Here is a 14,651-nt window from a genome sequence, read left to right as displayed (position 1 = left end):
TCCAAGGCTAAATTGATTCTGCACAGCAAAGATAAACTTCAATCTAGAAACTGAAAAGAAATCGTTTATGTGGTTGAGGTGCATATTTATAGAATTCCTGATTGGGTGGTAACTTGGAAGAGCCACACTCTAGCTCCAGATTGTGTACAATAGGCCTTTTTCACTTCCCCCACCAAGCTTGTCAGGTCGGCTCTACAGATGGCTGACATTTAGACCCTTTCTCATATCTGCTTGTGACTTAATTGAAATTTTGAGGTTAAATGTGTAAATAATATGGAAGGAAGTAAATGCTTGAGGTTAATATTTGCAAGAAAAACTAGGGAGGGGACTTTTTGTTAAAGGTTTTTTTTTTTTTTTTGAAAAGCTACTCTGCTTCCTACAGACTGATATAGTAGCCCAAGAGAATGGGTTTTCACTGATTTTTTTCCCCCAATTTTTATAATGATCACAGAAATGTATCTTATAATCTGAATAAGAAATTAGTCTAAGTTAGATACCAGTTACAATACTAAAGTAGTCTCTTTTTTGCTTACTTATTCCACTTCACAATATGAACAGAAAACTAAAATTGTTTAGAAAACTAACAGTATAGAAAAACAAATTTCCTCCATGGTTTTTAGGGGTAAAAAAGAATGGGAAAGGTCACAAATAAGCATATTCACTGACTACCTGAAGATTTCAAGATTTTTATTTTTGGATTGATTTTTCTGTTGGTAAGTCTCCTTAATATTTTGTTTTCTCATATCTTAGCCCTTTTTCACTATTAAATAGTTTGTTAGGGGTGTGTGTGTGTATGTCTAAGGAATTTAGAATAATATATTTTCTCATAATGCAATTACCTCTGGATTATAAGTGTGTATTTTTTCCAATTGGAGGATACATGTTAGAAGTTTTGACTATAAATAATAGAAAACAATTATGGCTAGTTTAGGCAGAAATTAAGATTTATTGAGAAATACTTGGGCTATTACACAGGACGTAAGGACTGAGCTGTGTCAGTGTGTTGGGTTGCTTCTAAAATAGCTCCCAATGATCCCTCATCCTAGCATTGCAATTTGTGCAGTCTCCCCTCCCCACACACCACCTCACCCCCTTGAGTGGGCTGGATCTAGTGACTTGTTTTCTAGCAAATAGAATACCACAAAAGTGATGGGATGTCTCTTTCAGGATTGGGTCATAAGACCATGGCTTTTTTCATAGATGATTTTTCCCTCTGGCTTTTCCCACTCTGATGAAGCCGGGTGCCACACTGTGAGCTGCTCTATGAATAGACCTACATGGCAAGGAACCAAGGCAAGCCTTGGGCCAACAGCCAGTGAGAAATGGAGGCCCTTAGTCCAATGTCTGCAAGGAGCTGAAACTTACCAACAACCATGTGAGAGAGCATGGAAGTGGATCCTTCCCCAATTGAGCCTGCAGATGAAATCACAGCTGCAGCCAACACCTTGACTACAGACTTGTGGGAGACTCTGAGAAAGAGGAACCAGGTAAGTTATGCTTATATTCTTGATCCACAGAAACTATGGGTTAGTACATGTTGTTTTAAGCCAATTACATTTGAGGTAACCTGTTATACAGCAATACATAACTAGTACAGTCAGCAACAGACTGGAGGAGCACTGGGGGAATCCACAAAAGGTTTTTCCCATTACTTGATTCTCTTTTCCTTTGAGAGTCTTCTCAGGCATCTCTCTCATTGCCAGTCTACTTTGCTGGCTCCTTGATGTCCAAGTACACCAACTGCTCCTAAGTTTTCCTGCCCTCAGTTTATGCCATGCAGAGGGAAGTAAATGTCCTTTTTTAAATTACTTTTCCAGAACTCCAAAGGAAAATATCTGATTAGCTGATCTTGGGTCAGAGACCCGCCTCTGACCCAATCATCTGGCAAGGGGAAGGACATGTGTGAGGAAGATTGTGATTACATCAAGCTTGCTAATATAGTTTTGGTAGTAATCATGAAGTCAGGGAGAAGGTAGGTAGGTTTGTTATTTTCAATATTTTATTCATTTTTGGCCTTTCCTTTTTATGATTTGAATTACTGATAAGGTGAAATGAAGATATACTACCACTCCAAGGAAATATAGAAAAAGGTTAGGTTTCGATAAAGTTTTTCTACCCAAGAAGTGCATCACATGAAACCAAAGATTTGTACAAGATTCTGCCAAGAAGTAGAAAGTAATAGATATTGACGATCTTGACTATTCAGAAAGGAGATAGTTTGACATGTAGGGCCAATTGAAGTTTCTCATCCCCATGATGAAATAACTCCCTTGGGCCTCCAGGCAGGGAGGGGAACTAAGATTGTAGTAGCAGAGAGAAGTCAGGTGTACCTGGTATCGAAGGCCAGGACGCAAGAATTCTGAGAAGGAAGATGATTTATTTTGACTGACCGGACTTGGCAGACTCTTGTCCTAATAAAACCCAAGCCCCAAATAGAAGTTTTTGGTCCCTTTTATACAGAGGATATAAGTGAGGAGTCAAACGGTGCTTGTATGCAAAAAGACTTTTTGTTAGTTTCTTCAAGGATTTTATCTGAGTATTAGATAGGTTATTTCCTCCGGGTAAGCTTGAATTAACACATATCCCCCACATTCCAGGTGAGCTTGACACATTTGGCTTCCATCCTCCCTGAATATCCAAAGCCTATAGAGTTTATACTCCTCAGTTGGCTTTCTAGGCGTATTTGGATATAAAAGAAGTTTGAATTTATACACAGGCTATATTAAGATCAGTTGTTGCTCCAGTCTGATGAGCATTTATCAAGCTACAGTTACATAATTGTGACAAATAAAATGGTCCCTTCAGAATGCTCTACACCCATAAGAGCAGAACATTGTGCTCAAACAATGCAGGCAAAATCGAGCGGCTTTGCTGTGTCATAAGATTCAAAATAGAACAAATTGTGGAAGATTATGTTGTGTTTTGACCATTAGACTTCTTCAAATATCAAAAACATTTGGTTAAAATCAGCTTTAAAGTCAGAGAAAATAAGCAAGCTTTCCTGCTAGATTAAAGGGCTGTGAGTTCTGGTTAAAAGAGTTTTAAAAAGCATCCTGCTAAAAAGTGGCAAAGTTAATGTAATCCCATGCACAGAATGCTAACAGACAGTTAAGTAGGTACATGGGAGTCAGACACAAAGGGCAGACATATGAACACACAGTATTCACATGCAACATCATGTGTTTCTTAGCAACCTGGGCTTCAGAATCTCACTACTTGGGTTCAAATCCTGCCTTTGCCAGGTGCTAGAGATTTGGGATATGTAATTTATACTCTGTGCCTAAGTTTCTTCCTTTGTAAAAATAGTGGGAAATATACAAGTGCCTACCTTTTCAGTTTGCTGGAAGGATAAAATAAAATAATTTATGTAAAGAGTCTGGCACACAATGTCTAACATATAGAAAGCACTCAAATATTATACCATACTTTTTGACACCAGTTATTTAAACTGTCTCAACCTCAGTGTCTTCATTTGTCAAACGGGAAGTGATACACTCAATCGAATACATTGTAATCTACAATTAAAAATTATTTATCTCTTGTCATCTATGGGAAATATATATTTTATTTAAATTGGGGGTTAATGTATCGAAAAAATACATAGCTTAAATTATCAACTCCCTGCAACAATGTCAGATTTTTTAATTATTTGTTTAATTAATTACAGATTGTCCATGATAAATGATGACATTTAAGCTCTCTTTAAAGTTATATTTCTTTTAAAGGGATTTTGAAAATATAAATCTAATTTCATAAATGTAATAATTTTAAAGGTGCCCCTGCAGCTAAGTGGTAAGTGAAACCTAGATGTTAACTTGTCATTGCACCTTGTTTTGTGAGAATACCTTCGGAAGTGCAAGAACACTTATTTTCAGTACTTGGAATGTGTCAAATGTGTTATTGCTAGACTTTGCAAAGTTAACCTCCACCTCTCCCCATTCCACCTAGCTTCTTGGTGAGTGTAAGCGTTATGTTTTCTGTGATAGAGGCTTTGTCCTCAGACAGAAAATCACACATGCACGGGATGTTGGAAAGAGTCTATCCTATTTCTACAACAGCTAGTTTTGCTGGCAGGTGCTGGTTTAAGTTACAAGTCACCCCAGAGGTAGGTGCAGAAGCTGCACTGAAGGTGTGTCTGCTTTCAGAAGGCCCTGGTATCTACCAAGAACATTTTTTAGCCTTTACCTTTAGTAAAATTATGAATTTTGTATAATTTTCCATTATCCTCTTACCCCCCTTTGCTCTATAGTGAAGGTCTGAATAAGCAAAGAGAAAACAAAGATTTTAGAAGCAGGTTTAATAATCCTTCATATATTTAAAATTTAAGTTAATGTTTTGTTCTTTTAAGAATCAGAAAATGGCATGGTACTGATAAAGCTGCCATGAAAAAAAAAAAAAAACCCCAACATTGATGTGATACTGCTTACAAGAGCAAGTACTTGCTCTTTCATTGTTCTTCAAAGCCCAGTTTTATCTATCCAAGTTTGAGTCAAAGCTGTCTTCAAGATGGGCATGATAAAAGATATGGACTTTCCCTTTCTCCCCCTCCTCCCCCAACACACAAATACAATTGGCAAACATTTTCAGTGGATTCACATCCTCTTTCCCTACTCCCCTTTCCCCAGGACTGTGCCAGTTCTCTATCCTCTATCCTCTTTAGACTCACCCTCTCTGGGGTTGAAATCGGGAGGGGGGGGGGGGACAGGAATGACAGTTCCTCTTCTCCCTATGCTAGGGAGAAGTCTTACTTCCACGCCCTCACTCTCTGCGGACAGACCCACTGATCCTTATTGTCTGTCAAACCTCTAAACAGTAGAGGGATGCCAAAAATAACTATAGGACAATTACAAAGCTTAACTCTTAAAAGGTTCTTGCTGAGAAGGTTATGGGAAAGCCTCCTGGGAAGGCTGCTCTAAGGTTTTCATGCAAGATAGATCTCTTCTGATTAACTCTTCCGTTGAAATCTTTTCCCTTTCTAGGAATAAAGAAGTGTTTTTGGAAACATTTTCTGGAAGTAGATTTACAGCGAGTAGGTAATTTGCAACCCTGAACACTTTTAGACCACTATTTAGTGGCTCTGGTCCCACCTTAAAATTGGGTATTTTCTCACTTAGTTAGCTATGAAAAGATTCACTCATCTTTTTCCTAAGAAATAGATAAATAGGAAGTCATGAACACCCTACAAAATAAAACCAGTAATTTTTAAGAACCTAGGAAGGGGACTGGGAATGGGGAATATCTTTAAAGAAAGGATTCATTCATTCAAAAATCACGTATTGCTAACCTACAGAAAGTGAAAAGTTGAGGACTGGAAATACCTAAGTGAATTTTGTTAAAATGCTTTTTAGGAGCTCACAACCAGAAATTTCACTGCTTTCCTACCTTTTTACCTTCCATTCTTCTCTCATCCAATTTCACTGTATTGTAGTCTGAATATATCTCCAGCCCTATGGGATCAGTTTGAATTCTAAAAAAAGGTGCTTACTGCTCTGAATTTCATACAATTTTCCGTGACTGTTTAGTCTCTCTTCCTCCATAATTTCTCCATGTAGGGTTAACAGATTTAGCAAATAAAAATACAGAACACTCTGTTAAATTTGAATTTCCAGTAAACAATGAATAATTTTTTAGTACAAGCATGTCTTAAATATGGCATGGGATATACTTATACTGGGTAAAGAAAAATAAAAACAGCAACAATAACAACAAAGAACCTTGTTTGATTTGAATTTAACTGAGCATTCTGTATTTTATCTGGCAACCGTACCCCTTCCCACCTTATCTCATAGCCTTCAAACTTAGTGACAGCCACAGATTCAAAGAGCATTTTCTTTATTCTATAGTCCTGGTCACAGGGGAAAAAAACACTAAAGCCTCCATAGGAAACCACTTCCTGCTGTGTAGCATTTATTTCTTGCCTCTGACACTGGCTGAATGGGATATGTTAGCCATCACTACTCCCACATAATGTGGGATTTTTTAGCTGAATGGGACATGTTAGCTATTGCTACTCCCACATGTGGGATTTTTTTTTCCTCCTTTCTCATGGATTCGAACTTTTATTTTGTTTTTCAATGAAACTAAACCCTACAGTTCTTTCTGCATGACTTTTCTGTAAACCTACAATTGTTCTAATAAAAAAAAAATCATTTTAAACCCTACAGATCTATTTCATCTGTCACCTTTTGGGATCTAAATTTGTCTTTTATTTCTACCAAGAAACCAAATGAGGATGATGTAGATAGATTAGTTCCTCTCTGACCGAGAGTTGACGGTACTGAATGTCTATACCGCCATTTTCATTTCAACAGTTACCACATTTAACCCCAAGTGTGTAATTTATTTGGTGCAAGTCTTTTAAAAGTATACTGTTATGCCAACTGATATTTTTTATTCTAAATTCAACTGTAATTGAAATGTTATCACTAATATCTTTAAAATCAGCAATTTCTAAGTAGTTTAATATGCAGCTGCTTTAAATGTGCCTTCAGATTAGCAAAATGTTAGATCCAATATTCAAAGGAGGCTGTCTTCCAGGACACCATTTATTCCTTTTTTTTAAAAAACATTTTATTTATTTATTTATTTCTGCCCCCTCTCCCTCCCCCATTATTTGTTCTAGCTGTCTGCTCTCTGTGTCTGTTTGTTATGTGCTCGTCTCCCTATTTTTTTTTTTTTTAAGGAGGCACTAGGAACCAAACCTGAGACCTCCCATGTGGGAGGAAGGTAACCAATCACTTGACCCACCTCCACACCCTCCTTATTAGGTCTCTCATTGTGCCTCTTCCTTGTGTCATCCCACTGCGTCAGCTTACCGCACCAGCCATTGCATCAGCTTGCTGTCTTGCTTATCTTCTTTAGGAAGTACCAGGAACCAAATCCAGGATGTCCCATGTGGTAGGTGGGTGCCCAACTGCTTGTGCCACATCCACTTCCCATTTTTTCTTGTCATAACTTTAATGAGATTATCTCCCATTGTAGCAAACTGATTTTCTGTAACATTCTAAAGAAAAGTTGACCTCAGAAAAAATGGAAATATTTCTAGTATGAACGGTCATCTCTGAGAGAAGTTAATAGACAATGAAAATTCCATGGGGAACATATGCAGCTCAAGCAGTTGATCACCTGCTTCCCACATGGGAGGTCCTGGGTTCAGTCCCGATGCCTCCTAAGAAGGAATACAAACAACAGTAACCAAAAAATGGAAAAACAAACTCAAGGGAATTGATGTGGCTCCATAGTTGAGTACTGGCTTCCCACATGTGAGGTCCTGGATTCAATCCCCACTTCTGGTACCTTAAAAAAAAGAGCCATGAAACCCACCTGTTCTGTCAATAAAGAAACCATTTATAGATCTGGCATTTGGATGCATGACCAGTGAATAATGTTTAGGGACAATCTAAATAGAAGGGATATTTGTTCTATTGTGTGCTAACCCCATTCTGAAATCTGCATGTGATTTTTTTGAGGTCTGGGGAGAATATAGAGAATTCTTTGCAAGCAGCTGGTGGGCCTGTTCAGGCTAGTAGGTAAATCAAATTACATAAGCCCTTGGGTAGTCAGAGGGTGATTTCTCAGCCCAGACATTTGAGACCTCAAGGAACTTCCTGTGTAAGCCCTGGTTTAGAAATATCCCAGCCATGAATACAGTCAGGACAAGTTGCATTGTTTTTAATTATTTCTGATTTAAGCTTTAATGGACTTTTGTGATGGATCTGTCCTGTTAGAGTTTTGTGGGGTTTTTTGTTTTTTTTTTTGTTTTTTGGAGGTACCAGAGATTGAATGCAGGACCTTGTACATGGGAAATAGGTGCTCAACCACTGAGCTACATCTGCTCCCTAATGAGAGTTGGTTTTTTCATTTGTTTGTTTTGTTTTTAGGAGTTACAGGGAATCGAACCTGGAATGTCATGCATAGGAAGCAGGCACTCAACCTGCTATATTTGAGCTATATCTTTCCCACATTAGAAGCTTTATGTTTTTTTTAAATGTATTTAAGTGTAAAATATACATAACCGAAAAATAATTTTAACCATGTTAAGTGGACAATTATCTGAAATTAAGTACATTGACAATACTGTATAATTTTCACTACTATCTATTTTCAGACTACTTTTATCACCCTCAACCAAAACTCATTTGGCAATAAATCCCCATTCTCTCCTCCTGCCACCCCTGTTAACCATTCTGCTTTCTGCTTCTATGAATTTGCTTATTCTAAGTATTTCATATAAGAGAAATCGTATAATATTTGCCCTTTTGTATTTGGTTTATACCACTCAACATGATATTTTCAAGGTTCATTCATGTTTTAGCACCTCACTTCTTTCTACAGCTGAATGCTCTATTGTATGAATACAGCACATTTTGTTTATTCATTGATTTATTTGTTTATTTATTTATTCATGGACACTTGGATTGCTTCCACCTTTTTTAGCTATTGTGAATAATGTCACAGTGAACACTGATATACAAATATCTGTCCAAATCCCTGCATTCAGTTCTTTTGGATATATACCTAGGAGTGGAATTGCTAGGTCATATGATAATTCCACGTTTAATCTTCTAAAGAACCACCCAACTTTTTTCCATGGTGGCTGTTCCATTTTACATTTCTACCAAGAATGTACAGGCATTCCTATTTCTCCACATCCTCACCAACACTTGTTATTTTAGTTTTTTAAATAGTAACCATCCTAGCGTGTATGAAGTAGTATCTCACTATAGTTTTAATTTGCATTTCTCTAATGTCTGATGACTTTGAGCATCTTTTAATGTATTTTTTGGCCATCATCTTTGGAGAAATGTTCATTCATTAATTGGATTGTTTGTCTTTTCTGTTGTTGAGTTATAGGATTTCTTTATATATACTGGATATTAAATCCTTATCAAATATATGGTTTCCAAATATTTTCTCCCATTCTGTAGGTTGTCTTTTCACTTTCTTCTAATGTCCTTTGTTGCACAAAAATTTTTGCTCTTTATGAAGTCCCACTTACCTAAAAAAGCTCATGCCTTCAGTGTAAATCTAAAATGCCTATGATTACATTCTGAAGATATTCCCCTATGTTTTCCTATAAACGTTTTATGGTATTAGTTCTTATATTAGGTCTGTGGTCCACTTTGAATTAATTTTTGTATTTGGTGAGGATTAATGCTTCATATGCATTCTTTTGCATGTGGATTTCCAGTTGTCCCAGCACCGTTTGTAGAAAAGACAATTCTTTTTCCATTGAATGGACTTGGTACATTTATCAAAAATCAACTGCCCAGAATGAGACCTGAGAGGCCAAGTGGCTGACTTCTCCCTTCCATCCTTCCCACAGGAAGAGGAAAACTTGGCCCAGCTCATTTGACCGGTTACCAACTCTCTTCCCATCAGGTGGATCTCGAGGGTCCCTCTGGAGCCTTGAAAGGAGCAGCAGGTGATTGGTTTTTTTGCTACAACCTGGAGTGAGGCCTGCGGAAACTACAGGGCCCTGGGTGTAGTGGGGCAGGTCCTGGCATGCAAGCCGGCTGGGCTCCCACCCCAGCTGCCCGTCGCTCTGGTGCCCATCAAGGGGCAGTAGCCTCTGCACTGCTCAGCATTCTCCTCTCACCCTGGCCCTTGGGCTAACCGAGCAATCTGGGCTAATCGGGAGAGAGAAAATTTATCAGAAGTATCTAAAGAAGAGCAATCGAAACATAGCAGTTGAGAAAGGAAAAAGACAGAGCAGAGTCCAGATGTCAGAAAGCAACTGAAAATTGAGGCACAGAGGAAGCAGATGTGCTCAAGTGATAAGACCTCTGCCTACTCCATGGGAGGACCTGGGTTCAATCCCTGGGGCCTTCTGGTGAAAAAGAAGGGAAAGCATGCCAGCATGGTGAGTCAGTGCCCTAGTGGTGAGCCAAGTGCCCGTGTGGGAGCCTGCGTGGCAAGCCGAGTGCCCATGTGGTGAGCCGAGTACCCGCATGGCGAGCCGAGTGCCCGTTTGAGTGTCTGCATGGTGAGCCAGTGCCCACACAGCGAGCCGAGGGCCCATGCAGAAAGCCAAGTGCCCATGTGGTAAGCCAGTACCCACACAAGTGAGTCATGCAGCAAGATGATGATGCAACAAAAGAGAGACAAAGGGGAGAATTAAGGTGAAACGCAGCAGAGACCAGGAACTGAGGTGGAGCAATTGACAGGGAACCTCTCTCCACATCAGAGGTCCCTAGGATTGAATCCCAGTGAATCCTAGAGGAGAAATATGAGAAATGAAGACAAAAAGAGAAATAGAAGAACATGCAGTGAGGGGATACAGCAAAAACAGCAGGGCGGGGGAGATGGGGAAGAAAAAACATGAGGCACAGGAAGCAGCTCTTATTATTTCTGTTGCTATTTCTGTTGAATTTGAAGAATGGATGGAAAATTATTTTTCAACTTGAGAGACTGATTTATTTCCCAACAAAATAGAAATTAGTGAATCTATAACATAAAGGAAAACAATAGAAAATGGTGACCTGAGTTATTACAATATCTCATTATATACGATCTTATTCAGAAAATTGTTCTTCAGTGTGTGGTGTATTGCTTTTTAGGAAAGAATGAGAGTGACAACTCTGCTGCAATGAATAATGGCCTGGGAGAAGAAGGAAGGAAACGCAAAAAAGGAGCAGTTAACAGGGAAATGAGGTCATACGGAAAGAAGGAAATGGATTCAGGAAATTTTTAGGAGGTAATATCATCTGGGTTTGTGAATGATTGTATTTAGGGGCTGAAGAAGAGAAGTCATCTAGGTTTTTGGCTTGGACTACAGGTACATCATGGCAAGACTAATGTGAAATATAGAGTCCAGGAGGCAAAACAGGTTTGTGGACAAAAGATACAAATTTAAATCATACAAGGATTATAAACCCTGTAGTTTTTACATCTTTGGGCTGTGACCATTTTAGGCCTTCTCTTCTGAACAGCATAAACCACTGCTTCCCATAGGTAGCCTATGGGAAGCCTGTATCGGTAAGCCAGATACGGAAATTTTAGTATGTTGGGAAAAGTAGAGAGACTAGAGGAAATATCAGAACTTAATTAGCATTGTATTATTCCTGTTAGTAAGCTAGGAATTAGTAATCAGTGATAGCAAGAATATACAGACCCTGTGAGGAAATAGTTAATTAACACAGCATGTCAGTTTGCTTAGTACTTGCATGTCCCTAAGAGAACTTTGACCCTTGGCCAGCCCCTGGGAATATGGCCTTTGTAGTGTTCTATATGTTAGTGATGATGATTTTGTTACACACGCCTAGAACAATGGACCATGCCACTCTGGCTTGTCAGGTTGCTCTGCACAATCAAGGTTGATGATGTGTATACCTTGGTTTCATTGTTGGGACCCTGATTTTTGCCATGGCTAAATGCATAACAATATATGCCTATGTGAGCAGCCCCCCATAAAAGCCACAGATGTGAGATTCAAATGGATTTCCATGGGAAAAGATATTTCATATGTACCTGTAGTTTGCTGCTAGAGAGAGAGAGAGCATTCCAATGTGATCTCAGATAAAAGACATCAGAAGCCTGTCCTGGGGAAGCAAATGTGGCTCAAGTAGTTGGGCACCCACCTACTACATGGGAGGTCCTGGGTTCAGTTTCTGGTGCCTCCTAAAGACGACCAGCAAGACAGCAAGCTGATGTGATGAGCAGGCACTGCAATATAACACAACAAAAAAACACAAGGAAATACAATGAGAGACACAAGAAGTGGGAGTGGAGGGGGCTCAAGCCATTGGGCACCTCCCCCCAACATGGGAGGTCCTGGGTTTGGTTCTTGGTGCCTCCTAAAAAGAAGCAAGTACACAATGAATAGACACAGAGAGCAGACAACGAGCACAGAACAACAAAGTAGGAGGCAAGGGAGAATAAATAAAATAAATGTTTAAAAAAAGAAAAAAAAATCAACTTCCCATAGATATGTGGACTAACCTCTGGATTCTCAGTTCCATTCTACTGATCTATATGTCTATCCTTATGCAAGTATCACACTATTTTAATTACTGTAGCTTTGTGGTAAGTTTTGAAATCAGGAAGTGTGAGTTCTCCAACTCTGTTCTTGTTTTTCAAGATTGTTTTCCCTATTCAGAGCCCTTTACAATTGCATATGAATTTGAGGATCAGTTTTCCACTTCCACAAAAAGTCTACTGGAGGGAAGTGGACTAGGCCCAGCAGTTAAAGCGTCCGTCTACCACATGGGAGGTCTGCGGTTCAAACCCCGGACCTCCTTGACCCGTGTGCAGCTGGCCCATGCCCAGTGCTGATGCGCGCAAGGATGCCATGCCACGCAGGGGTGTCCCTGCGTAGGGGAGCCCCACGTGCAAGGAGTGCACCCCGTAAGGAGAGCCGCTCAGCACAAAAGAAAGTGCACCCTGCCCAGGAATGGTGCCGTACACACAGAGAGCTGACACAACAAGATGACGCAACAAAAAGAAACACAGATTCCCATGCCGCTGACAACAACAGAAGCAGACAAAGAAGACGCAGCAAATAGTCACAGAGAACAGGCAACCAGGGTGGGGGAGGAGGAAGGGGAGAGAAATAAATAAATAAATCTTAAAAAAAAAGTCTACTGGAATTTTGATAGAGGATGCATTACATTTTTAGATAGCTTTAGGAAGAATTGACATCTTAACAATATTAATTCTTCAAATCCATAAACATGGGATGTCTTTTCCATTTATTTAGGTCTTTAATTTCTTTTAGCAATGTTTTATGGTTTTCAGTGTAAAGTCTTTTACCTACTTGATTAAATTTATTCCTGATAGAGGAATAAATGATTTTTTAAAATTTGTCTGTGGGTTCTGATGGTCTCATTACTTTGCTAATTAATTTTTTAACTTATTTTAATCTCCCTTTATAGTTATTATTATTATTATTAGAGAAGTTGTATGTTTACAGAAAAATCATGTAGAAGTACAGAGTTTCCATGTCCCTCCTTCAATAATTCACTTTTAACAATTGGGAAAAGGACAGAGTCCACCCCAGAGGTAGCTCTGCTATGTTCCTTCCTGTACTTCAAATTATCATCTCTTCTTGTCAGGCCTTGAAGAAAATTCAAAGAGCTATGTTAAAAAGCAATCATCCCGGTTCTAGGAAGACCATAGACTAAAATACTTCTTAGAAAACAAATGCAAATAGCCTTGAAGTCACTGGAAATTGTCAGAACAGAGACTCCAGAGGCTGCTCCTGGATCAAAGGCTAGTCTTCAGCAGTATCTCTGGCCCTGCTAATCTTCCCTTTCTGCCTCTCCCCTCCTACCTCCCTAGTCATTTGAGTACACTTTGAATTATCTCTTCATATCCTTTGCCCATTTTCCTATTTGGCGGTACATGAATGTGTATGCATGTATTGTTGGGTTTGTTTGTTTGAGGTACTGGGGTAGGGAATTGAACCATTGAGCCACATTGGCTCCCTTGAATTGGTTTTTTCATCTGTTTGCTTGTTGCTAGTTTTTCTTTGTTTTTAGGAGGCACTGGGAACTGAACCCAGGAACTCCTATGTGGGAAGCAGGCACTGAACCGCTTGAGCCACATCTACTCCCTGCATGTGTTTTAACTGGGTTTTCCATTTAAAACCCATGTTAAATGGGTTTTAACATTTAACATGGTTATCATGTTAAGATATAACACTGGCTTCCCAATTGATCCCTTCAATCAGAGGACATGCTCTAGAAGGAATATTTTTTAGAATGATCATCTATTATTTACCTCGTCTTGCTACTTTGTCTATATAATATCAAAGGAGATATGTTTGCCTTGACATTATGGGACATCTAAAGGATATCAGCTGCTTGTTTATTCTGTCTCAACCAATCCACTAAGGATGTTAACTGTTAGACTTTTTTAAAAAAATATTTATTTATCTATTTCTCCCCTTCCTTTCCTCCATCCAACTGGGGTTTTTTTTGATGCTGTTTGTTTCTTGTTTTTTGCTGTCTGTGTTGTCTTCTCTTCTCATTGTCTCTCCTCTAGGATTCACTGGGATTTGATCCTGAAGACCTCTGATGGGGAGAGAGGTTCCCTGTTAATTGGACCACCTCAGTCAGTCTCTGCCATGCTTTACCTTGACTCTCCCCTTGTCTCTCTTTTGATGCATCATCATCTTGCTGCTTGACTCATTTGCACAGGGCACTGGCTCACCACACAGGCACTTGTGCTGGCACTGGCTTGCCTTGCAGGCATGCTTTCTTTTCTTCTTTTTCACCAGGAGGCCCCAGGGATCGAACCCAGGTCCTCCCATATGGTAGGCAGAAGCTCTATCACTTGAGCCAATTCTGCTTCCTTCTGTTAGATTTTTAAAACTATTTTCCCCTAATTTGTCTTTAACCTTTTCCTTTTGTTCATTATGGTTTTTGATGATCAGAAGTTTTAAATTTTCATACAGTCCAATCTGTGCTCCTTAATCTGTATTTCCACATCAGAGTTTCTAACTCTTTCTCCTTTAAAAACAATCCATTATGAATAGAAATTTTAAAATATACAACCAAGCATAAAAAAGTTTAAAATAGCAGTCATGGCCCCAAACCACTGCAGAGTTCAGTGGTGTTTAGCAGTATGATAAATGGAGTAACAGTCAGAAATCTGTTGATCTCTACTATGTGCTAACCATGCTCATTTGATGCCTCATAGGAAACTTTCAA

At 39.1% G+C, this 14,651-nt stretch overlaps 1 long non-coding RNA gene across 1 annotated transcript in view; it reads left to right on the top strand.

Moving 5' to 3' along the window:
• LOC101444255 (uncharacterized) overlaps positions 1 to 12,616 on the top strand; it is a 46,921-nt gene extending 34,305 nt beyond the window's left edge. The window contains exons 2-4 of the long non-coding RNA XR_188234.4: positions 1,238 to 1,487; positions 9,326 to 9,424; positions 10,560 to 12,616. This is a non-coding gene — a long non-coding RNA (uncharacterized lncRNA). The remainder of the gene's footprint in view (positions 1 to 1,237; positions 1,488 to 9,325; positions 9,425 to 10,559) is intronic.
• The last annotated feature ends 2,035 nt before the right edge of the window (positions 12,617 to 14,651 follow it).

Source organism: Dasypus novemcinctus, chromosome 12, assembly GCF_030445035.2.
Source record: "Dasypus novemcinctus isolate mDasNov1 chromosome 12, mDasNov1.1.hap2, whole genome shotgun sequence".
NCBI lineage: Eukaryota > Metazoa > Chordata > Mammalia > Cingulata > Dasypodidae > Dasypus > Dasypus novemcinctus.
Note: the sequence above shows the minus strand (reverse complement) of the source record. Positions and strands in the feature narration are given on the sequence as shown.